The sequence below is a fragment of the Leiobunum rupestre genome, chromosome 8 (assembly GCF_980474605.1).
Source record: "Leiobunum rupestre chromosome 8, qqLeiRupe1.1.hap1, whole genome shotgun sequence".
Classification (NCBI taxonomy): Eukaryota; Metazoa; Arthropoda; class Arachnida; order Opiliones; family Sclerosomatidae; genus Leiobunum; species Leiobunum rupestre.
The window spans coordinates 23,155,078-23,181,297 of NC_143391.1; the positions used below are offsets into that span (position 1 = coordinate 23,155,078).

Genomic DNA, 26,220 nt, shown 5'->3' on the forward strand with positions numbered 1-26,220 from the left:
TTAACGATGATAATTATTTTCGTCAGTTGCTGCGCGGGGTTATACTGGCGTAAAAGTAGTTTTCAAGCATAGACAAATGAAGATAATCCAGAAGGACCAGAACAGTTATCACGTACCTTTTCTAGTAAAGCGTTTGTAAAGCTGTATGTATTTACTTACGGTACGGGGGTATATAAATCTTTAGAGTGTATTTCGTCTCTTCAACTTAACGCTCCCTATTTGTATATTACTTAGATATTAGTGAAGTTACAGGTTTTTAAACATTTAGATTTAACATAAATTAATCAGATTGAACAAAAAAACATACAGATGCTTATACAAATATTTTACAAGCCCTTTTTAAATGTATTAATGTTTGTACATTTTTTAATTTCAAGTACGTAGCATATTTTTCGGCTTGGGATTTTACGTTCAATCGACGTTTATGTTTTGTTTATGAGACAAAACGGGCATTTTCAAATTACGCAGTGTATATTTACCTCCGAGTTTTGTGGTAAATAGCTTCGATTTTCTGTGCTAAATAGCTTAAGCCAATTTTCCTCCAATTATCTTTGTGATAAGGTTATTTACTTCCGATTTTCTGTGGTAAATAATATAAGGCTATTTACCTCCAATTTTCTGTGGTAAATAATATAAGGCTATTTACCTCCAATTTCGGTGGTAAATAGTATAATCCTATTTACCTCCAATTTCGGTGGTAAATAATATAATCCTATTAACCTCCGATTTTCTGTGGTAAATAATATAAGGCTATTTACCTCCAATTTTCTGTGGTGAATAATATAAGGCTATATGCCTCCGATTTTCTATGGTAAATAATATAAGGCTATATACCTCCGATTTTCTATGGTAAATAATATAAGGCTATTTACCTCAAATTTTCCGTAGTAAATAATATAATGCTATTTTCCTCCGATTTTCTGTGGTAAATAATATAAGGCTATTTACCTCCAATTTTCCGTGGTAAATAATATAATGCTAATTTCATCCAATTTTCCGTGGTAAATAATATAATGCTATTTTCCTCCGATTTTCTGTGGTAAATAATATAAGGCTATTTACCTACAATTTTCCGTGATAAATAATATAATGCTATTTTCCTCCAATTTTCCGTGGTAAATAATATAATGCTATTTTCCTCCGATTTTCTGTGGTAAATAATATAAGTCTATTTACCTCCAATTTTCTGTGGTAAATAATATAAGGCTATTTACCTCAAATTTTCCGTGGTAAATAATATAAGGCTATTTACCAAAAATTTTCCGTGGTAAATAATATAAGTCTATTTACCTCCAAATTGCTGTGGTACGAGCTATTTGTAATGTTTTAAATTTGTTTAGAGTTTAGCTTTTTTATCCCTTTTCATAATGGACTAATCTACTTATTCGCTAATTTTATCATCCTTCATAATTTTTTAAGCCAGGGAAGGTTGAGGGTAAATTTCGGGGGTAAATATAGAGCAAGGATCCTATAAAAGTGTTATATGTCCTACAACAGACAATTATACCGTACGACGAATTTGGCTGACAGCAGGAGGAAACTATATTAATGATATTATTAATGTCAGAGCTCCATTTCAGATCACGTCCTAGATACTTGATATTCGCAACTCTATTACTGTTAATATCGTTAATAAACATATGAATTTAGGTTTATCAACCTTAAGAGTAAGTAGTCTTACCAGATGTTGATGAGCGCTTTCAATATCTTCTGGTCTTACATCTAGGACTCTAAACTTGGTTGAGGGAGTTTTGCGCCATTGTATAAACTTCTGCCCAGGTTAATAACATAATTTATGAGATTGCACAATTCATATACGTAGACAAAGGAATATAATGAACCTGAAATGATTCACTGAAGAATATCAAAAGTTAAAGATTTTAAACTAATTTAAACTAATCCTCTATCACAATATTCTTCCATGTTTTTTATTTATGTCCAACACTATTTTAAATCAATAAAATTTCTATGATTTTTGTTCTTGTCAACCTTTTTAGTTACTTCCTGTATGGCATCACTTTTTTCTAAAGCCAGATTGATTTTTAAATAACATATTATTTCTAGTAAAGCTGTTCTCTGATTTTTAAATATATATATATTTTTTTCGCTACATTACTAATTAATGAGGTAGGTGCATAATTTTCTAATGTGTCCTTTCCGTCTGTTTTAAATATTGTGACTACTATGGATATCCTTAATATTTTCTTTAATATTATTTTTTTAAATATTTATATTTGCCTCTTTTATAAAGGCTGTAATTTTGTTTAAAGTTATTTCTTTACAATTCATAGTATCATTATTTTTTTTTCATTTTTTAGGCTTTTTAAGTCTTTTAATAATAGTTGTGATTATTCAAAACCTGAAAATTTATTAGTTAATGGTTGTATATGTTATTTATATATTTATATTATTTTTAACTCTCCGAGGGGACTATGTCCATTTTGTGTTGTCAAAAACATTTTTGGTTCCCATGGCAAAACGATTGCCTATGGAGACATGTCGCTTTAGGGTTTTACAAGGTACATGAAGGTCTGCCAAACCCGCGAGTTTGAATAAAATCGGTGTGTTACACATCGGGTCGTCTCCTTGTCAGTTCCAGGTTAAGAAAGGCCAAATATATCGTATATTTGGCGGAAAGATACTATCACGAATTTACAGTAAATTGGCGGCTAGAATTTCGAATTTCGCCTGTTTACGGTTGAATTTCTAAGTATACCAGCACTCGTTATATAATTTTGGAAAGTACGTCTATTGCGTTATATTTGAAAGCGGTAGTTATTTAATTAACATAGATAAGATTTAAAAACAGTTGTAATATTTTATTTTTAATATTACAAGTGAGGCATACCTAAAACAATTTGATGATTGTTTAGCATAATAGTAAAATACGTTATAGCTTAAAAATAATAATATATTTTAAATACTTATTGATCACTTTGAAATTTAAGAAAAAGACATTTCTAAAATGGAATAATATAACACGCGTAGAAACCTTTATGAATTCCAGAGGGAATAGGCGAAATTTGAAACTCCAGCCGACGAATTACCAAAATTTCTAGTTAGTATCTTTCCATTAAATGACTAAATATTTTGCCTTTCCTAACCTGCAACTCAGTATAATATACGCTACCTCTTTAGTTATGAATAAATATTGGTTTTGCAAAAAAAAATATGTATTAATTATCGCCTTAAATACATTTAAAAAAATCCAATGGGAACCATTTACTAAATTTTGACCGTCCCTATTTCCAATTTTTCAAACGGTCATATGCGTTCCTGAAGTAATCCATGGTTTGAATTTGAAATATTTATGCAATAACTTAATTTTAAACTTTTGGTGCATAACTCGATATATATTTTGGAAATATCATAAGTCTATAATATTGTTCCATAAGTTTGTCACTGTGGGGAATATTTTACTGAGAGCTAGTTACGGAGTGACGTCTTCACAAGAAGAAAATCTCCGCCTAGAGAGGCGCTGTCAAAGTCATGTGACGCGTTAGAAAGCGCACGCAAAACGGCGACGAAGCCCGTATTGCAGCCTGTCTTGTGAATAGCTCTCCATAAGAATTTTGCATGTTAAGAATAGGAAGTGTCACACTTATGTAACAATATTATACACTTATGAAAATAGGTATTAATTCTACACCTGCTTTATTAGTATCGTTTACTCGTATAACCGAGTATCAATTTACTTTTTAATAATATCAGAAGTGTATAATATTTATACTATGAGTGAAGTATTAACTTCCCTATTCTGCTAAAGTTACTAGCTTGAAACATATAATTTCAAAGGCTCCCGTTGAGTTCTCAAAATGCTTTTGGGAAGAAAAAATTGTCAGGAATTTCTCTGATTGGGCATTGAGAGTTGCGAAATAATTTAAAAAATGCTTTTGTTTAAAACAAAATTAGCCATTTAAGACATTTAAATAATCAAAAACAAAAAAACTATTGCCTCCTATGAAGAGCTTGTTTTTTTCATCACCTCGTATTTCAGTAAAAAATTGGTCTTTTTCAATGAAATTCACTTAATTGTACTGTTTCGATAATTATCTAAAACCTTATTATTGCTGGTTTTCTTTTAGCATTTTACCGCCAAATTTCTTTAAAATTGAAAACGTTAATTGTTTTTTCGATTTTTCTGAAAATTTTAATGGAAAGCGTTTCTATATTAAAAATAATACCAAAATAAATTTCGCAAATCTTGTAGTTTTTGAGAAAAATGCCCAGTCAGAGCATTCCAGACACGTATAGTGCTGGAAGGGTATTCTGTAAAAATAAAAAATGACCAAAATATCTCGATTCGTCAAAAATGGCATAGCGGATGTGGAGAAGGGGCGGATATCGAAATATCAAACTATCGATTGTGTAAGTTCAACTTTAAGTAGTGGGAGTATATATCCGCTATTTTAGTCAAATCATAAACTAAATGCTTAAGCGGACGTAGAATACCGGTGTTTTTTTGGTTCCCAAGACTTAAAAGCATTTCATTAAAATCACTTACGTCAGTATTGCAGACCACTACGATTTTGAATTTGACCAATACTATCGATAGTGTGATATTTCGATAGCAACCTCTTCTGCACACGCGCATTGTCATTTTTTATTGATCATGATTTTTTTGTCATTTTTGATTTTTCCAGAATAGCGGAATTCACCATATAGCGAGTTTGTTAAACTATTACATGGATAGATTATTTATTAATAGTCTTTGTCGATAATTCAAAATAACGGTAAAAAATGCCGCCGTTCAGTTTAGTAAAATATTTTCGGCGGCGTAATCTTCGGCCATTTTCGGTATGGAGATACAGGCCGGGAGGCAGGCAAGGCTGCCAGATTTCGATAGACCGAAAACGGCCAACTCTCTCAAATGTTTTCGTTTTCAAAACGAATATTTTGCGGCGTAGCTATCGACTAAGACTATTACTACATATTGCTATGCAGTCTAATTTTAATATTTTACTTGGTTAGTAATAGTAAAACGTGCGGTAAATTTTGATCCGTGAAATAGTGTACACATACTAATAATAATCAAGGCAAAACCTTAGGCCCAAGTCCTCTAGCGACTGTTAATGCCTTTAAACTGGTGGCCGGGTTAAATTGCGCAGGATGGTGGTGGAAAGCCCTTCATGACACGCGAGCCAACAGCTCCCTACAGGCTACACTTACTATTACCGTCAATTTCAACAAGTTTTGATGGAAGGAGAAACCGAAGAAATTGAGGGAAAACCCCTTTTAAGAAAGTATAGGTTTAATTTTTCTAGCCTGGATGTATATATATTTTCCTGGTTATAAACTTTGGATAGTATCTAATAATATTTCATAGCCTAAGCGCACAATTTAGAGTGACACTATTAATATGGTCATTAATGTTATTATTTTAGGTACTTGGTTAAACGGTGGAGTTATATCTACACATCAAATAAAAAACAAATAAATAACTACACCATCATTTCGGTTTCAATATTTATACACGCATAAAACCTAATATCCATCTAAGATATATTTATGGTCATTTTGAAAGGTTTTGTTAAGTGCAATTACTTTACGAGTTTTTCTTGGAAATAACTAATTCATTAATGTTTGTTTTAAATTAAATATTGTTAAATTATTAGCATTTTTTTAGGTCTTCTGTATTACATAAATAAATAAATAAAAAATTTAATAAAGCTGTAGCTTTTATGTATTTTGTTTGGTTTTATTGTTGTTGTTGATAAAAACTATTATCACAGCTGCCAAGAATGAATTCAAGTACCTGAATTCATTTTAGCTGCTGCGTTTTTTTTTGCTTATATTTTACTGTCATGAACCTAAACGAATTTATAATTAATTGTTTCCGCTAGTATTTCCTTTTTGCTTCGTAAAGTATTTTCTTGTATAAGAGAGTTAATAAATATTCTAAAGTTATTTCGGGTCTTGTTTAGATATTGATTATCTTGCTTTTAGAAAATAATAAAAAGAACAACATGAATGTTGATTTTCTGAATTAACTTCAATTTACTCGGTTACCCAAATTTTGTTAAAATTTAACCACAATTGATAAATTTTACCCAAAATCCTTGATCAATTTTACCCTAATAGGCCAATTCATCTTTTTGGGTAAGTTTTGAAAATTTAATTTTTAAAATTTTTTAAAGTAAGTAATTACCCTGTGGAACCGAGAAAATCCCATGCTTTTTTAAATGGAGGTTTTTTGTTTGTTTTGAGAGATCAAAAACATTTTCGGTTGCCATAGAAAAACAAAAGGCCATTGCAACTTTTCCCTTTGCGAATTTTTATATTACTATAAGGTCTACCTAACCCCTGAATTTTAAAAAAAATCGGTGATAACCACATCGAGTAGTCTCCTTGTCAGTCGTTCATGGTTTTTAATGGTTACTTTACAAACATTTTATAACTTTTCTTCTGAACAATCGGTCATTTCTACAAAGTCATCTGACTGCTTCTAAAAGACGACTTATAATATTTTTGTGAATATGTTTAAATACACGTAAGTAATGTTTAAATTATATTAGTTTCAGTTGGTTCTAAGTTTCAAAATGAGTCATGGGATTTCAAACATGATCCTTAAGAATTTCCGCAAATGGAAAAATTTGAAATAATTCATAAGAAATTCTTTTAACTTACTTCTCATATATTATATATCTCGAATCGACTCAGAATAGATCTTAAAATATGCTTGAATTTCTCTTCAAAATAATATTTTGAACACGAACTCATTTAGTTTACTAAGAACGTACAAGCCTACTTTCCAGGTTCACTAGCATGATCTACTATCTACGCTCCTGTCTCAAACGGATATCCTCATTTCTAGAATTTCTATTTAAGAACGTCTAAACTTTCGAGAAAATGTGTATAGTTAAAGAAGAGTTTGCATTATCTTGTAATTTACTGAATTTAATTAATTTAGTTAATTATATGAATTATTTAAATATAGTTATGAGTTATTGCGTCAAGAAAAAATAATTTAAAACAAGTCCCTGACAGGTGGCGTTTCGTACGTTCTCAGTAACGTAAATAAGTTCTTATTTTAAAATAATTTGGATTGGAAACACCATGGGGGAAATAATTCTTCAAATTGTAACGTAAACTATAGTTAGTTAAAGAAAATTAGTATTGAGATATACTGACAGCCTGACACACTTTTCTTTACCTCAGTTGTAAAAAGAGCGTGATTTAATTCAAGTAAACTGTTGCAATGGGTAGATTCATTAAGTTTTCTTTTTGTTGTTTTTTTTTGTTTTGAACCCGCGAATCCAGATCGAGGGGTCCGACATTCGTACAAATCCCATAGAGAAAAATTATTTTAGAAATCTTGAAATCAACTTAAAAATCTTAGCCAAAATTAGTTCCGAAATATCGAAATCAGCCTAAAAAATCCGAAATCAATACAAAAATTATCTTCTGAAATCTCGAAGTCAACCTAACACCCAGAAATTGATACAAAAATCAGGCTCTGAAATCTCGAAATCAATTTAAAAATAAAATGCTCTGAAATCAGCTTAAAATATCAGACATCAATCTAATAATATGCTCTTAAATCTTGAAATCAGCTTAAAACAGAAATCAACTGGAAAATTGTGCCCTGATATCTCTAAATCAGCCTAAAAATCAGAAATAAATCCAAAAAATATGCTCTGCAATCGCGAAATCAGCCTAAAAACCAGAAATCAACACGAAATTCGTGCTCAGAAATCTTGTAATCAGCCTGCAAAATCAGAAATCAATACAAAAAATATGCTCTGAAATCTCGTAATCAGATTAAAAACCAGAAATCAGCACGAAAATCATGCTCTGAAATCTCGAAATAATAAAAATTTATTGGAATTTTCAAGATGTGTGGTACAGGACTAGAAGGCCAAGTTGCTACGCAACTTTTAGGCCGAGTTTTTGATGTACATTAGTTATAGAAAAAATAACAAAAAATAAATAGAACAAAATAAATAAAATAATAAATTGAATTATACAAACATTAATTGAAAATTTAGATAAAACACAGAGGAATTTAAAAACTATTGTATATAATTTACATTCGTATTATTTCAAAACATAGGCTTTAGCCTCTTTTTTAAAAAATGAGAGTTCATTACTGGTGGATATATTTAATTTGCAAATTTTTTCTGTCGCATTGCAGAATACTGATTTAAGTTTCGCAGTGGTTTGGGCAAATGGTACTTCGACTACATAATTGGTGCGTGAATATTGGTTCTTTGTGTTCTCGGGAGCTTTGATTTTCAATAGCTCTAACGCTACGTTTTTGAAGCCTAAATAACCAGAAATCATCACGAACATCATGCTTTGAAATCTCAAAATCAGTTTTTGAGTAAATATAGATCTAATGGGATTTTCACTTAAAAATAGATATTTTGGGACTATTTTCCAAAGCGAATTTATATAATTTTATTTGCTATGTTCAAATTAAATTAAAAAAATGAATCCCCCACTCTGGAATTTTCAATTCAAAATATTCATCATGAGGAAGAACATGATACTTCCGTATCAATCTGGCGAAAAAATCTGTTTCACTATTTGCTAAGCCCCTTTTAATTAAGGCGCTAATTAGTGGATTGTTTATCATCCATCGGCCCAATCAAGCAAGTTCATTGCTATTCTCACGCGGACGTATATGACGTCATATCGCCTTCGCTAAATCCATTTGATTTTATACTTGACTTAACTTTTAATTGGCAATTTTACAATCGGCGTTTATCTTTTTTAAGGCGGTTACGGCTCAACGTTGTACCTTTTTTCTCTCATTTAGAATGTACTTAACGCTTGTATTTCTGTATTTTTAATTGAACCAATTCTCACGTTGGGAAAGAGTCAAGAGAGAATGTCCACGTACAGCTATCGCTCTGGTATTGTTAAGCGCGTACTGCTGGTGTCAAGGCGACACCGTTCCGGTTCATCGAAGTCCTTCCCCCTCGAAAACATTCTCCATCTCTCGTTTTTCCTAAAAATAAAATCTTATTTTAATCCGTCTCGGTTCCAAATATAAAACCGCCTTAATCTAAAGATATGTATATTACAAAAAACAAAACAGCGTGACGTTTCGCCCTATTTCTATCAACCCCGGGAATCGACGACAGCTATTTATAATTTTTCATTATCAAAGATGATGTATAATTTGGGAGAATCCGTGATCCGTTGATACTCCCATTTTTAGAAGTGGAAGCTCGCGACTGCAGCGATAGCGAACTGCGAACTCTAGGAGCTGTTTTCTCCCCTTCAGAGGTCCGTGTGAAAATGGACCTTCCGCTCTTCGTTCATCCTGTCAAGAGCATCAGACTTATTGCTTATAGATAATAGCTTTCCATAATTCTTCCCGCGCGTCGATAGCCGCCTTTTTGTTGCCTTTTTCTCGCATTTCGAACGAGACTGTCCCGAACGGACCACCGACGTCTTATTCTCGTAGAACCAGAAGAAAACCTCTTATCAGGCTATTGAAAGAAATACAAATATTTTTGTAGTAGTCACGTAGGTCATACCGAGCCAAAGACTAAAAAGAATAAAAACAAAATTTAAGTAGTTTTCACGTGACGTTATTCGTATGTATGGTAAAATGCGAGTGTCATTCACGCTCTGTCCGCGAGCCACGGCTGACGGCCATCTTGATCAACGTTTCCACTATTAATAAAGTTTAGTCTTCAGATAGGTTTTATGGGAGGAAAGGATAATTTTTGTCTGCAATACTTCGGTGATGAGTACTTATTGAATTTCCTTAAAACGAATTTTAACAAAAATGAGCTAAACATAATTGAATTGAATCTCTCTTACCTATTGTGAAGTAATTAATTCACCTTGTGGCCAAATCTAATCGCAACTTTCTAACGGGCATCAATTGTTATTTGTTGCTTTTATTTCCAAAGCAGAAACTCGGTGGTCTCATGGCAAAACCTAGTAAACGCCAATTTTTAAAATTGCGGTGGCTAAGTAGTAAATTCAAATACATATATGAATTGTACTCCTACTGTAAAAATTTCAAACCACCAAAAATATTATAGCAATAAATTCCACCATAAGTGTATAATATTGTAAGATAAGTGTGACACTTCCTATTCTTAACACGCTAAACTTTTGCAGAGAGCTATTCACAAGACAGACTACATTACGGGCTTCGTCGCCGTTTTGCATCCGCTTGCTAACGTGTCACACGTAGCCTTTGATAGCGCCTCGCTAGGGGGAGATTTTCTTCTTGCGAAGTAATTTTACATTGCTATCTCTCAGAAAAATATTCCCCAAAGTGACAAACTTATGGAACAATATTACAGACTTATGATTCCACTTATTCTTACATAGGAAATAATGTTAATCAGAATAATGAAAGTGATAATATGTGAAATTTCAAAAATGGCGTTTACTAGGTTAAATAGGGCAGCCCAGCTAACCCTCTAACCCGATTACTTATTACAATTCAACGACATAATGTTACTTCGTATAAAGGATAAATCGGCATATGTGTAATGGGACGTCGCAATAAGCGGGTTGAGGTGCGGCGCAACTTCTTGTTTCTAGTTATTATCAGCCTTCCACGAGCCATAGCTTAACACGATACGGAATTTCGGTAGTCGGCGTCTAGTCGCGTGTCGCCCAAAAACCACCTGTGCTCGGAAATGGCAAAATTATGACGGGCTTCTCACTCCCGAGTAATATTAAACGCTGTTGGCGGCAATGGCTCTAGAAGCGAGTGGATGGAGATTGGCTCGTAGCAGGTGTCAGGCGGGCCGAAGAAAGCTAACGCGGCGTTCTTTTTCTGGCCCGGGACACTCCGCTTTTAAAACGGGACGTTTTATTAGGATAGCGGGACAATTTATATCATTCTGGCTGCAGGGATACAAGGCCAAGGATACATCCGCTTAAAAAAATAGGCAATTAACCGCGATTTAACATATGCGTGATCCCACGTCCAACCACTTTGATTTCGCCTCATTTCGAAATTGTACTTATAAACATAAAAGGGGGAGATATTTTGCCAACGCAGATGTTTAGTTTTAATGGACTCCTCGCTTGGCAAATGTCGCCTTTTCAACCGAGGGTAGTTTGGGCCGAGAGAGATCGACCAGCGTTCGGAAAATCAATAAGATGGAAAATGGGTTCTTTTCTTCGTATAGATTTTCGATTATACGTACCATAATAAATTGTTCAACTACGTCAATTTAGGTGAATTTTCGCGGTAAGAATGGGAAATTTTATCAGGTATTAAGAACAAAATGCGGTTGTTCCCATACTTTCCAATATCAACTCTCGCGTGTGAAACTCCAGGTCAACCCTGTAAATTGACTTTACCCCGAACACCAGAGCGTTGCGGGTTGGACTCCAACAGGAGCAACGTAACATTAGAAGAATAAAACTAGTTACAGTATTATTTAGCTTTTCTATTATTAAAATTTCAATTATTTTGAGGGAATTTTTCGATATTGGTTGGGTAGGTAGTCAACTCGCGTATATGTATATCTTCCATCCCTTACCAGGTTTTAAGTTGAGATAACATCTACCCGAAGAAGATTTCAAAATAATTTTCAACGTTTTTATTACCTTCCGCGTTTCATTTTTTTCTAGAAAATTGATTAATTTTTTAGTATTCGCAGAATCTTATATCTCGAAAGAGATAAACTTATTAGATTTAGCCCACAGCATTACGAATAGACATATAATGTAATATATAATCTCGATATAAAGATATTTAGTGGTTCGAATTTAAGAATCGCACGATTTGGCGGGCAAGGTCTCGACTCGACGAAAGAACATTTTTCTTCCCAGAAAGAAATCAAAAGGAACAAGGAGACCTTTTTTCCTTCTCGCCCCAAGTCATAACGGAGCCACTCTACAAAACTGGATTTTTCAAGGAACGGATCCCAGGGAGGACACCATGTACCAGTCCCGTAAAAATCGCGTCGGCTCGGATAAATTCGCTACTTTCTACCAGTTCATTTTGACCTTTGAAGGGGTCGTTTTTAGTCAGAAAAAGACGCTTAACATCTCATTATCTTTATTATAAACATTTCTCGGAACAAATTACGCTTGAATTCGAAAAAGAAAGAGAGAAGGAGAGTAAACAAGACGCTCAAATCAAATGTTCACGCGCTGCTGATCGCGTGGCCCCGCCTGATCATTGTATTCCATTGAAGTTGTTCTGGTTGCTTAGCTACCGTTTTAATCCCCCCTCAAGTCTTCCTTCCCCCCACGGCGCTTTGAGTCCTCCCTCTTTCCTTATTAATCCATGTGGGGCGCGAGCGGGGGGGATTCGAATGGGGGGGTCACGATAGATAGCATTAATATGCAAAAGTGACGTTGCCTGGTACAAAGGCGCGGGCGTGTTATCGTCGTGGCGTCATGCATGCGTGGTCGCGGCCAATAACGTTTCGAGTTTGAAGGCCCCCGTCGAAAGCGCCTCGAAGCGAACAAACTACGAAGCGAAAGACGGCGCGAACCGATCGCCAATAACCAGACGCCAAACGCGACATTTAACAATGGAATGGGGGTCGCCAGTCTGACGCCCCCCTCGATAGTAATCAGATCGGGCGGAGTTAAACAGCGCTACCTGCTATATTGATAGGAACGCGGGGGGAGGCAGTTCGATAGTCGCGTTGAAACGTATGGGATCCTTATTAGGGGATCTCTGGCAGGGGAGAAACACTTAACGAGTTGCCAAAAAGGCGAACAAGGCGGCATGAACTGGCCAGAAGCACCGTAGGGTCAGAGCGAGGTAGTCTCATTCGGTTTCGCCGCTCTCCTTAAGCATTTTTGTAGCCCGGATCGCTTTTTGAGGGGGGATCACGCCACCCCCTTTACCACCCCCGTTTTCAGACACTGTTTCATCAACTTCGGTTGTTTCACTCCCCCCATTTATTGATGACCCCAGATCCGTCTTTAGCCGCGCGTTCAATTTCGAGACTTCGATAGAGACGAAATAGTTCCTCTCATAGCCGAAAGAAGGCGACACTGCGCAGTTCGAAAGCCGCGATCTTCAACAGTGAACGATAAACGCTTTGACTTTGATATTTATCCAGTTCGGTTTTTGGGAACTGTGATTTTATTAAGACTTGTTTGTAAAAGATTTTGGAATCATTCCGATTAATATTGGTGAGTTGATATTTTATTAACGTTTAATGATTTTATTGATTTAAATACACCATTTTATCAGTATATTTTGAGTATATAGATACCAACAAATCCTCTAATTTAACCAAATAATAATAAGGATTGAAATCTCCTAATTTAACCAAATGATAAGGATTGAAATTCCATAAGTTACAGAATCATAAAGATTAAAATTATCTAATTTGCCTCAATCATTAATGTTAAAATTATCTAATTTACCCCAATTATTAATGTTAAAATTATCTAATTTACACCAATCATTAATGTTAAATTTCCACTAATTTACCCAAATCTTAAGCATTTAAATGACCTAACTTAAAAGGATTTAAATTTCCCAATTTAACTAAATAATAAGAATTTAAATTCCCTATTTTAACCAAATCATACGGATTAAAATTCCCTAATTTACAAAATCATTATGACTAAAATCCCCTAATTTACAAAATCATTATGACTAAAATCCCCTAATTTACAAAATCATACGGAATAAATTTCCAAAATTTACCAAATCATAATGTTTAAAATCCCCTAATTTACAAAATCATACGGATTAAAATCCCAAAATTTACAAAATTATATTGATCAAAATCCCCTAATTTACAAAATCATACAGATTAAAATCCCCTAATTTACAAAATCATACGGATTAAAATCCCCTAATTTACAAAATCATACTGATTAAAATCCCCTAATTTACAAAATCATACGGAATAAATTTCCAAAATTTACCAAATCATAATGTTTAAAATCCCCTAATTTAGAAAATCATACGGATTAAAATCCCAAAATTTACAAAATTATATTGATCAAAATCCCCTAATTTACAAAATCATACGGATTAAAATCCCCTAATTTACAAAATCATACGGATTAAAATCCCCTAATTTACAAAATCATACGGATTAAAATCCCATAATTTACAAAATCATACGGATTAAAATCCCATAATTTACAAAATCATACGGATTAAAATCCCCTAATTTACAAAATCATAAGGATTATAATCCCAGAATAAATAAATCATTATGATGGAAATCACCTAATTTACAATATCATAAGGATTAAAATTATATTTTAAAATAGCTTACGTCTAAGAAAAGAGTACCGATATTCAGTTTAATATATATAGTACCTACATGTATTTGAAAAATATCATTATTTAAATTAAGGCGATTAAACAAATAGCTTAGAACACGGTTAAACACTTTCTTGGTATGGTAATTACCACTTGAAAAGCGACTTCTTTGTAATAGTTCCTCCTCTCCTCTCCAGTTCATCTCGGCCACTTCCGAATTACCGATTAATCAAAGGCTTCGGACGTACGTAGTAGTGAAATTTGTCCCGAATCATGTATTTCTGTTCTTGGCTAAATCGATCATTCATCGGGCGGCGGTTTAAGCGCCTATAAATGTAAAGTAGCCGTTGAACGTCAGCTACGGGCATCTTTGGAAGCCAGTAATCGAGACGACGCCAACCGAAGCCTCAAATTATCGATAAAAATTATAATGAAAATCGTCAGCCTCCAGACGAGATACGTACCTAATATATTTAATGGCCGTTGTCATTGATAGATGAATATTAAATAGGGGTCCTATACCGCTACTTAAATTACCCACTCGAGAGGACACTCCGTACTCTTTACTCTGTACGCCTACTTTACCCGTATTATCTCTTTGGGCAGTAGTATCAGTTAACCGTCTATTCCGGTATTTATTACGAACTAACCGCGAGCTGTCGTGAACTCGTACGCGGATTTGACAGTTCAGTCGGTGAGTTTCAAAGATGAAAAAAAATGGATGGGGTCATTAATAATGCATTCGCCCTTAGGTTTCTCAGGCTAGCGTAAAAAAAACCTTATTAATAAACTAATTCTGACCCGATTTGATAAATTTCATTTTATAATTTCGCATTTAAGATTAAATATAGATATTACGAATACAAAATACGCGGAAACGAATACGGTGTCGCGTTACTTTGTTCCAATAATTGACGGTTTCCGACGCGTCTTAGTGATAGATTTCGCGCCTTTCCAATAATTTAGCGACAACTAATAATTAGTTTCGAATTCGCGACGCCTTTTAGAAACGTATTAACACCCAAACTGGCTAATTAAATTCGATAATTCATTCATTTATTTCAATTTATACATCGAACAATATTCGAGCATACGGTGAGCGTTGGGAATTTACGGAAAACGCCGAACTCGAACGAAGGAGAATTTCGAAAGCCGTTTACAATATAGAGTACAAAGGCAGTTTCGCGGTGGTTTTCCGAAACTCAAACGCTTTAAGAAATCGCTTTTCAAAATTTACCGCTCGCCTATTATACAAATAATGAAAAAAGAGAGACAAAATATTCTCGTAGGCCTCGGTTTCTATGGAGAAAAAAGTTAAAGAAAAAGCGTATTTAAAAGCTGATTACCTCCCGCCACTGAAGGAGGCAACTGCTACAATAATGAATGGTCGAAGATCCCCGCGGTTTATTTTATCAAAATTCGCGCGGTGTGTTCCCAAGAAGAAGCTCTTTCCATCGTGGCCGAAACAATCACCCGGGATTCTAAATTAAGGGGCCGGTGCCGCCGCCGAGTGGAAATCTGCTGCCTCTATCATTAAGCTTTAATTTTTCCTCTCTCATCACGCGCTATAAAAACTGCCTTCATCAAAATGACTGAATGAGCCCCTGTTTCATTTTTTTTAAGCTTTTAATTTTTTTTTGCATTGTTATAGCGGCTAGGGCTATTTTATTAAAAGCCCACTAACCTTGGTTTAGGTTGTACACTATGCCTAATAATTGTCCCACGCTAAACAAATGAACAAAGTAGAACATTTTAGTCGTTGAGAAGGTTGGGAAAATAGGGAGGGTACATTCTACGCGCCGACGATGGACGCGGTGTCGTCTGCTATTTCTATAATAGCCGTAGACTTCTGGCGCGGCGGTGTAGTCCAAACATTGTAAGCGTTGAAAGTCGGACACGGTGGAGGCAACAAAAGAATTTCCGCAACCGGTCTCCCTCGAACCCAAAATAGCGAATTTGGACCTTTTCAGAGCGACATTAGCCACCCGCTGCTTCCATAATTATATCAACTACTTTCGGGAGCTTTGTACAGATCCCTACCGTTTTTATTATTATTAGATTAAACATTTGATTGTTTATCAATTGAACGGACCTTTTTTCTCTCGTTTTGAGGCGACTAAAACTCATTTATGGGCTTTTATGGGCGATATTGAAATTGGCCGTATTATACAATTGATTGCGCTATCGCTTAAAAATCCTGTTTTCACGCTTTTGCTACTCGTACAAAGAATTTTTTCTCTTTTAAATTTAATAAGCGACTAAACGACAGTTAATGACCAGATCTATAATTTTTTATTAGTAAATTATACTTTTGTATTACAAATTTTAATTAATAGGATATTTAAAGGATAATGGCATGTTTTTTTCTAGTTTTAACTTTTTCCGTGGTCAAAATCCTCATTTGACCTTTGCTGGTATACGGGGTATTCGTCTGTCCCTACGGCCCTCGCTTCCCCGCGATGATTGCCGCCGTTGAATCAAGCTCGCCTTGTAGCACTTCCAAACGTGTAGTTATTAACTTTTCTTAGCCCAGTTCTTACACTTATCGAAAAATATATTGTTTTTGGCACGCTTAAGAAATGTACTATTTTTAATGCTAAAACTATACGATAATAGAGTTTAAGCCATCTACGTTATGAACGGAATAAAATTTATTAATCGTACAGTTTCATAAATATTTTAATCTGAAAATTGAAAAAAAAAAATGGTTCGATAATTTTTACAAAACCCTCGATTCTGGTAATTTTCCCAAAATTTTAAAGTCTGGCAATTTTAGAAAATCCTCTGATCTTATACTTTTTCCAAACTTTTAAAGTCTGAGAATTTTACAAAACGCTCGATTCTGGTAATTTTCCCAAAATTTTTGAGTTTGATAATTTTACAATACCTACGATTAAAAAAAAATTATAATTTTTAAATCCGATTATTTTAGAAAACCTTACTTTAGGTCTAGTAATTTAATAATTTACTAATCTAAACCTTTAACAAATTTTCGAGCTCTATAATTTCTAAAACTATCCATTAGCTGATAGATTTCAACGCACAGACACGCCAAGAAAGAGGTACGAACTGCTCTGAAATTTTAACGTTTGTATGGAACCCACTTAGATATGAAAATAGGCTTATTTATAAGTGATAATTTTAATACAACTTTAAGGAAATAGCGTGAAGGTCGTAGTCTTTAATTTCATTTAATAATACTCGGGATTACACAATAATCGTTGTGCCAATAAAATTGTTAGCTATTTACGTGAGCCCGGGGTTATAAAATGGATTTTAATTGCAGCGTATCGTCAAGAAGAAATCATTAAATGGAAACATTAGTTTTGGTGAGTCTCCAAACGTAAAATATTCCCAATTTCGAACCTGGAAAATCCGCGTTAAACCACCTCTCGAGTGACACTTTCAATATTTAATATAATATTTATATAACAAAACTATAACCATATTTGCTCGCCTAAAATATTAATGAATTATCAAACGAGGAAAAATAAGCTTACCCCGCGGGCTCGGGCGCTTTTCCTCGAGCAGAGACTGCCATCTATGGGTGGAAATTGAAGGTAGGAAAGTTTCGTTCCCACTAAGCTTCAACTTGGCTAAGTTTGTACCGCGCCAAATTTGAACTTTAAGGGTTCCGTTTAATATTTTCCAAATATTTTTAGTTTTTTTTATACATCATTTAGAGTAGTCCAACATAAATTAATTTCAATTTACCCAATTTAAGTATGCAATCGGAATAATTTTACCGCTAACCAGTTCGAAATTGAATATTTGAATCACAACACGTACAATTTTGTACGTAAGGTGTAATTAATTTTAACGGGGCCATTTTGTAGATAAATCAAAAAGCGAGTTTGAACACTCTTTAACTTAAATATCAGTCTTTATACCTTCATTTTATTTTCCCGAAATTTCAAAGCGAATAGGAAATGAGGACCGTCGTTTGGGTAATGAAATAGTGACGAATTTTGACCCCGCATCAGCGCGGTGACGGCGGACACTGGAACAAAGGTTTCGTGTCAATCACCGGTAGAAAATAACCGCGAAACCTATCCACTTTTCCGTATATACAAAAAAAACGTTACGAACCCCGGAATCGAGTAAAAATATATGGTATATCAGCAGCTGCCACTAGAGGCGCCTATCTAAAGCAAGTAGTCAATGAAAGATGAATTTAGGAGGATGACGGTCCGGGAAAGAACGAAAAAAGAGGAACGAATATAGTGGAAAATGATTGCAGTCTTTGGTCGTTCCTGATGTGGGCGGTTTTCCGCTTGCTCATGAGTAGTTTGCGCACTCCCGCACCATCAAAAAAACAGAGTGCAGACGCGCTGATGGGCATTTTCACCAAATCCATACTCAGCTCGCAAAGCACTCTTGTTAAGCTGTTATATTTTGACTCTCGGGTTTTTCTCAAGAACGGTTCAGATAATGTATTTATCTCATATTAACTCATTTCGAAGGTGTTTACTCATAGTTTACTCATATCTTAAATTGAGTGATCTCAAATTCGATCAACATCGAATTGATTACGGCTAAAGATCTCTCACGCTCAGCACAAAATAATTATTATAGGTTTCGCTCGACTCAACAAACAGCTCATTAAATATGGCAAATTAATTATAGTTCTTTAAAAATGAACTTATTTTATCATATTATCTATTTCAACAAAAAAGTAATCGTAGAACCTCCAAAATAATATAAAATTCTGGAAAATCAAGGTTCGCTCACTTTCAGAAAAACGGATACACTGAAAAAAGATTAAGGGGGAAGACTACAGTGACCATTGTCTACTTTCGCGCTATTTCAAGCTGAACTCTTTTAATTTTGAATTTTAAATTATAAAATAATATTTAAGTGTAGAACAGCCTCTTGTTTAGTGCTTAAAATAATTTTGACAATTTTAAATTTAAAAGTAATTAAGTTATTACGTTTTAATTCGGACCCCCGGAGCTAAACAAGCTGGGCAAGCGCTCAAACTACCCTTTAGTTAGGATCTTATATCTCGTTAACTATTAATATAAGAAGTATCAAAATTATTTTAAGCACTGGAGGAAGGTTCAGCCTAATAAGACAAATATAATTCAATTATGTAATTGTTAAAACAGAAACGTTCAGCTTGAACGAAAAAGAGGCTTTTACTGTATTCTGCCCCCTTAAGGCCCATCTTTGACCCCATTTTTTCGGAAAATTTACGATATCTGCTCATTTAACCAACTAAAATTTGGATTATCAAGCTCATTAATAGATTAATGCAACTCCGCTCTTATCCTCTCAAATGTTTGGAATTTCTCGCTCATTCCGACCAGCTCTAAATTGAGCGGAACGAGCGCATCACCGAGCAGACGTCTGCCAAATAACAATCCTACTGTATCGCGTAACAAACCAGGTTGATACTCCAGACCGGACTATCGCTAAAGTCGATTTGTCTCGCGGTATAGTTGTAGTTGAAAAAAAAGATTAAACCAGTCAGGTGAATGTTGTTATTTCATATCGTCGGCTCTTTACAACCCCCGCCGAAACTTGAAACAGATATTATTAGGGTTTCTGTTGAGCGACGCTATATACCTAAATTTACCAGGTGCGTTTACCAAAGGGCAAAGAAGCTAAAAAAAATAATACCTCAAACATGTACGGATGCGCTTTGCAACTTGATTTAAAATTTGTTGATTATACGCGATAAACTAGCGTATATTTAAAAAAAAATGTTTTGACTATATTGCGGGTTATATAGCTTCGAATTTTTTTCCAGTTAAAGGTGATCACGAACGCGGGAAGCCACTGCAGATTAATTGCTCTTTCTTCGAACCTCCCACGCTGTCTCTCAGCGGCGGAGTTAAAGAGCGTAACTCTTCTTGGCCGCTGAAGAAAAATGCTTTTTCGAGAGTCTCTCTCTGTTAAGCGCTATCGGGCCACTTCGATCTTTCAGGTGGCGAGGAATAATTACAAATTCCATTTTATATAATATGAAAAAAGGAAATCCCGAATGGCAATTGAGGGGATTATATACGGAAGAAGAAGCGGCGTTTGATCGCGAAGGCTCAATCTGCCAGGGGTCATTCTTAGAGGTCAAGATTCATTTCTCGGTGGTCTTTCCGAACGCGAATGGCACGGGTGTTTCATGTTTTTTTTCCAGTTCCTTTTTGCTCTGATTGTAGCGCGAGTGTCTTTCGTAAGGAGGAACGCGGGGGATGGAATGGATTTAAATGTTTCCAAAGTCGCGGGCAGCGCGAATAGTTATTTAATAAGAGAGGGGAGACTTAGTTTAAAAAGCTATAAAGACGCCACCTGGTGTTTTTGGCTGGAAAATTGTATCATGTTGGCTTTTGTTGTATCGCGAGGGTGAAAATTGGGGTTGGTGTAACGCTATTTATTTTTTGTATCTCGCCTGGGAATGTTTACATTATACTTGGCTACCGCGCCGGGGTTCCGCCGAACGTTACGAAAGATGGTCCGCACGGTTTAGTACCGTCTTGATTTGCCGGAGACGTTTAGGACTTAAACTAAATATTAGAAACGGTGCTCTCGTGAAAGGCGCTTTCCAATTAAGCGTCTCCCATTCTCATTACCAGAAGTTTTCCTCTTTCGTATCCAATTTGGTGGTCTGGTCAGAATGTCTTCTGGGAGGGAGAAGGGGGGTAAGAATCCGCGGCGGGAATCCCGTGACCCGTCGGGGTCAGAGTCGGAGCGCAAATAGGTCGCGATGAATTAAGCATTAAGAGCCTGGCACCTCGCAGCCAGGAACAAAACGAATACGAACGTGGAATGTTTTCGGAGGCGCAAACATCGTGCCGAGTTTTCTCTCCGCCAGGAATATATAGAAAGAAAAGGGACCGGAATCGAATCTCGCCAGTTATACGTTCGGGATGCGCGTATAGACCGTACCTATAGCTGGCGTATATAAGAGCGCGTGTTTGTGTATACGAAGGGAAAGAACGGCGAATGCTCACGACTAACCTGTAAGACACGGAGTTGTGGGTGGATTTGGCGGGGGTGGATTCGTGCATCGGCGAGATGGCGACCTTTCGCGCTCACTGAGAGAGAGCAGGTGTAAGCGGAGGCAAGATGATCACCGCGCCGGTTAATCGAATTAACGGAGCCAGTTCCGCACGCACGAATTCCCCATTGAAGGCCGCTAAAGAGCGCTCCGAAACCCCCCATTCCGTCTCTGCCTATTCACCTATTACCCGACGGAGAGACGCGGCTGGCAGACCCGTTTACTTATGTATATACATAGGAATCTTACGCGGAGTCCCGTATTCCGACTTCTTGTTTACAAGCGAAGGCCCTCTTCCTCGCGTACACCGTTTATTCAGCCGGGAAATACCTGATGATTAAATGAAAATGAGAATACATTTCTCAGTCGACGGACTGCGACCTTTTTATGCCTATTAGATGGCCATTTGCCCGAATTTTTCAAATTTAACTTTGAAGAAAAAATGGAAAGAAGACGGTGCTGCGTTTGGATAAAGGACGGGGGGAGGAGAGCAACAGCCGGCCTTTTGGAGAAATTAGTCGCTTCAGAGTTCTTTAGTCACGATTGGTTTTTTTCAAAGCAATTCATCGATACGCGATTGCTACGCGCGGGATGGCCAAAGGTCTCGTCAAGAAAGCGGCTGCCCCCCCCCTCCTTCTCCCGCCTTCTTCAGCGCTTATAAATTTAGCCGGTGAAAAAGCAAAATAAGTTAAAAATCACTGGGAATGCACGTTTCCAGGTTTCATTTGCCTTTTTAAAAGGTTTTTCTCCTTTTCCCATAAACTCGAGTAAATAATTCCAACATTATGCTAATTTATTATAAGTATACATTTGCGGATTCAGCTTATATTCACTCTTTGCCTCCAAATCCGTATTCGGATAAGATTGTTTAATACTCCAATTTTATTTCATTATTGACGTTTAATTTAAAGGGTTAGGGGTTTTGGCTGGCTTAAACCACACAGGTTTAAACCAAGTGATTTTTTTATAAAAACCAAAAACCAATAGTTTTTATAATAATTTGGTTTCAAAATGTTTGTACATTTTCTCACCAAAATGATTGCTTACATTTCTAAACAATGTACAAGGTGACCACATTTCCTATATTTTCAATACCTTCCTATTCACCCCTTAGGTTTTCTCATGTAGTATGTAATATAGTCGTGTACCCCTCTTTCATCCTATATTTTACTTACTTGTATCTACTGTTTCTCGATAAGAATCCTTAATTTTACTTATGGTTTATCCTATATTTTCCTTTAATTCACTTTAAAATTAGCTATTTTTTCAATAACATTTTTGAGGCATTTTCCTGGTCACCCTGCATTTATACAAAATCAAAAATTAAACTAAAACTAAAACTTTGTTCTGGTCACGTGAGACTTGTAATAATACTCTTATTAATTTTTAATGGATTTGTAATATGAATGCACGGTGAAACCAAAGCAAAATATGGATTAAGAGTCAAATAAAGCAGTTTTTAATAAAAACCTGATTTAAACCCAAAAAACCTGGTTTAAACCAAATAAACCGGTTTTTTGGGTTTTTATGAAAAAAACCGGATTTTTTCCAACACATTTTTTTAATTAATTGAATATTTAAAAAGAAATTAAATTATAGGAAATATCTTTCGCATCACGGATATGATACTTGGCCCCCTGGGTGATAAAGCGTATCGAACTAGAAAACATCAATTTATTCAAATATCCTCACCAATTTGGAGCATTAATATTACAAAAAAATATCTTATTACGAATGGATTTACGTCAAAAACTTCATCTTTGCTATTCCCAGACAAATAAAAATGCAAAAATGTTTATATAATTTGGGGCTCGCTTCTGGCTATTTTATCAGACGCCTTGTAAAGTGACGCTCAAAGACGGAGGCAAAAAAATTAAAGCGCGCTGCGTTACGTTTCTCCAAGCGCAAAATTGGAGGCATGAAAATAATTTTCTTTTTCGGTGAAATAAATTTTTCGTGTAATTAATTTCATTAAGCGAGGAAGATTTAATATAAAAAGGCAGAACCTCTTTTTTTATTAATTTTATTTCTTATCATGCCTTGGCTGCTTTTGATATCATTAATTTCCCGCAGCGTAGCATTAATCACGTCTTTAAGAATTATAGTTCCTTTTATACGCGCTAGGAAGGCCCTTAACGTATTCCGGCGTAGAATGGCCTTTTGTGAGCGAAGATTCTTACAAAGCGGCGCGTCTCCCCCCCCCCCCCTTTAATTTATATTGTTTCGCCGATACATTTAGTCTCTTTCTTATCGTTATAAATAGTAGACTAACACGCGATTTTTGTATCGGTATTACGTTACCCAACTCGGTTAAATGACACTTGATATTTGATTCGAAAATAATTTTAATCCGATTACTAATATATATATTTTTTGTAAATATAATTACGAATCAAAATTTTTAAACAAAAATACATCATGAATCAAACGTAGAATAGTTACTCCGTGATACGTTAACGTCAATAATTACTCACGCGATAGTAGCGCTTTACATTTTGCCAAATTGTAGTTAGTCTTTTGTTACGCATTCGATAAGTTTTGGGGAGTTTTTTCAACGGTGGGCCTTAAATCACATGAACAGGGCGGCGGGGTGAGCCAACAAAGCGCTTCAAATCAGAGATGATTTATTACCGCGCAATAACACGCTATTAAATCAAGAGCTCGCCGCCGTTTCTCGATTCTGTTTGTATCGAGAAAGATTGCCTTTGCTTACACGCTCATTTCTCGAGTGAATTCCCAGCAGCCTTGTATACAACACTCTCCCCTCGGACAAATAATCCTCAATTCCCTCCTCGTTGCTTCCGTTAGCGTCTACTTTACCCGTTAAATAGTTCCCAACGACGCTGTCGACAGACGTTTACGACCGATATAGAACTAACTATTCCGATTCAAAAGAAAATATCGAAAGCCGCTCTTTTAACTTTGTAGTCCATTTCGGTTTGCAGCGAAACCAATACCCTCACGAACCGTCTACCGTTATTTCTCTACGTCCGGGGGTTTCGGGGGGTAGCGTATGGTATCATGAGGTATTCTTTTTTTAATTCGAAAATTTACCTCGCAATAAGCCTGAATAAATTCGGGTTTATAGTAATATCAGTTCATAGTTTTGACCATGGTGGCCATTTTGAGAGGGGGGGTTCGTCTGAAATTACCCTATAGGTATTTACGCGGTTACGTGATCATATTTGTAGTGCAAGGATAACGTCACCCACCTTTCACTCCCGAAAAAGCTCCGCCTGTGATCTACGACCACTATTTTGGACAAATTTCTGATGGCCGTTTAAACAATACTTGTTCCCCCGTTATCCGAATATTCCAAACTTAATATCATGATAAAAGCGCGCGATTTGGGGACCTTGGAAGTTTAATTCGAACGGAGCGGCGGCTACGGTAATTAATTACTATTGTGGCGCTATCAAGCGGCTTTTTTTTGGGGATTTTTGAATGAGCGGCCTTATTGATTATTGCCATTCGTTGCGCGGATAAACGCATTATTGCTCATCAATAATCCCAGCGCGGGCCTTCAACGAATTTTTATATAAATCGAAGCGGCGAATGCCTTTGATTGGGAAAATCCGGATTCCTTATTATAAAGTACTCCATTGGAAAGTTTTTAGTTATGGCGGCCATGGTTGAAAGGGGTATAATTACGTCACGTGCAAGTTATCCATACTTATAGTACAAACTGTCCGTGCATAATCTATAACTACGACTACACTACTAAAAGATGATGACGTCACGTGAAAGGTTTCCGGAGTTTTTAATTAACGGTTTTCTCGAATAATATTTAATTCAATTTTAATTTTAAACCACTACTATCTAAAACAGTGACGGATTGTTCTCTAGAAAATGCGGAGTACATGTAATACAAACAGGCTGTGCATAATCCAACTACGTCTACACTCCTACACATTTACTCCACGCATTTATTTATCGCGGGGCTAACTCGTTTAATATTAAAGTAATTCAAAGTACAGAAAAAACCACCATGTTGAACAATTGAAACAACAGTAAAAATGATACGGAATTCCACAGACTTAAAATATCGCGTATTACTCGAGTTACTTGTAAACACATTTTTATTTCAAATGCAATAAAGTATCAAACTCTAAACTTATTACGTTTCTCATTATATCATCCCTTTTGAATAATATGTTTGCCTTTAGTCGGTTTTAATTCATAACGCGAAATCTCATTGTTTATACGAAATTTTTGTGTCAAGCGTATATTATTTCTGAGCTTTTTCGTGACAACCCCGAAGCGACGGCAAAAGTGGGTGACAAAAACACATGTCGCGTTTTCACGCAGCCAAACACAACCATTAATTTTTTGAATTAGTTATCTCTTAAACAAGGGAATAACCGAGGGGAGGAGGAGGGGTTGAATAATAAAAAGCGCGTGTTTACCAATGTCTCGGAGAAGGCTGCGAGAGCGTGAAACGTAATTTAATAAAACGTTGAACGGTCGTCGGCAGGAACAGGTAGGTTGGCGAAAACGAATCGTACTTTGGAAAGTTTTTCGGTATAATGAGCGGTCGGGCCGCGACCAGTCTTACATCGATCCCTCCCACCAGTTTGTCCAAGTTCGCCTGATCAAACAAATATTAGCGAAACGAGAAAGAGCGCGGGTACGACGGGGGTCGAGGGAATGGCCAAACACGAACGCCCCGTATCCATGGCAACGCAAACTTTATCGGCCCCTCTTTCCTCCTGGTTCCGTCACGTGAGTGATTCAATTATCTCTTCCACTTCCACCCACGTCCCGCACTTTTCATTGGACCTTTCATCGGACATTAAAGGTTGTGTCCGACTACACACGCGATCGACACGGACCCGAACCTTTTCTCTCTCTTACGTAGAACATTAACGCGAGCGTTGTCATAGCAACCACGTACTAGTTTTCTCCTTCTTGTCAACATACCTGTTACCGCTTCGAAGCGAATAGTTTCGGGGCTTAATGGACGGGGAAAATGGAATTAGACAAAATTAGGAAATGTTAATCGAGTAGAGGAGGAATAAACGAAATAATTAAAAATTTAACGAAATAG

The 26,220-nt window shown here is 35.8% G+C and overlaps 1 protein-coding gene across 3 annotated transcripts in view; it reads left to right on the forward strand.

Moving 5' to 3' along the window:
• The first annotated feature begins 12,701 nt into the window (after positions 1–12,701).
• The window catches only part of LOC149932793 (paired box protein Pax-6-like), a 43,742-nt gene continuing 30,223 nt past the window's right edge, over positions 12,702–26,220 (forward strand). For all 3 annotated transcript variants that reach the window (XM_090156596.1, XM_090156597.1, XM_090156598.1), the window contains exon 1: positions 12,702–13,083. The gene's annotated coding sequence lies outside the window, so the exon portion shown is untranslated. The remainder of the gene's footprint in view (positions 13,084–26,220) is intronic.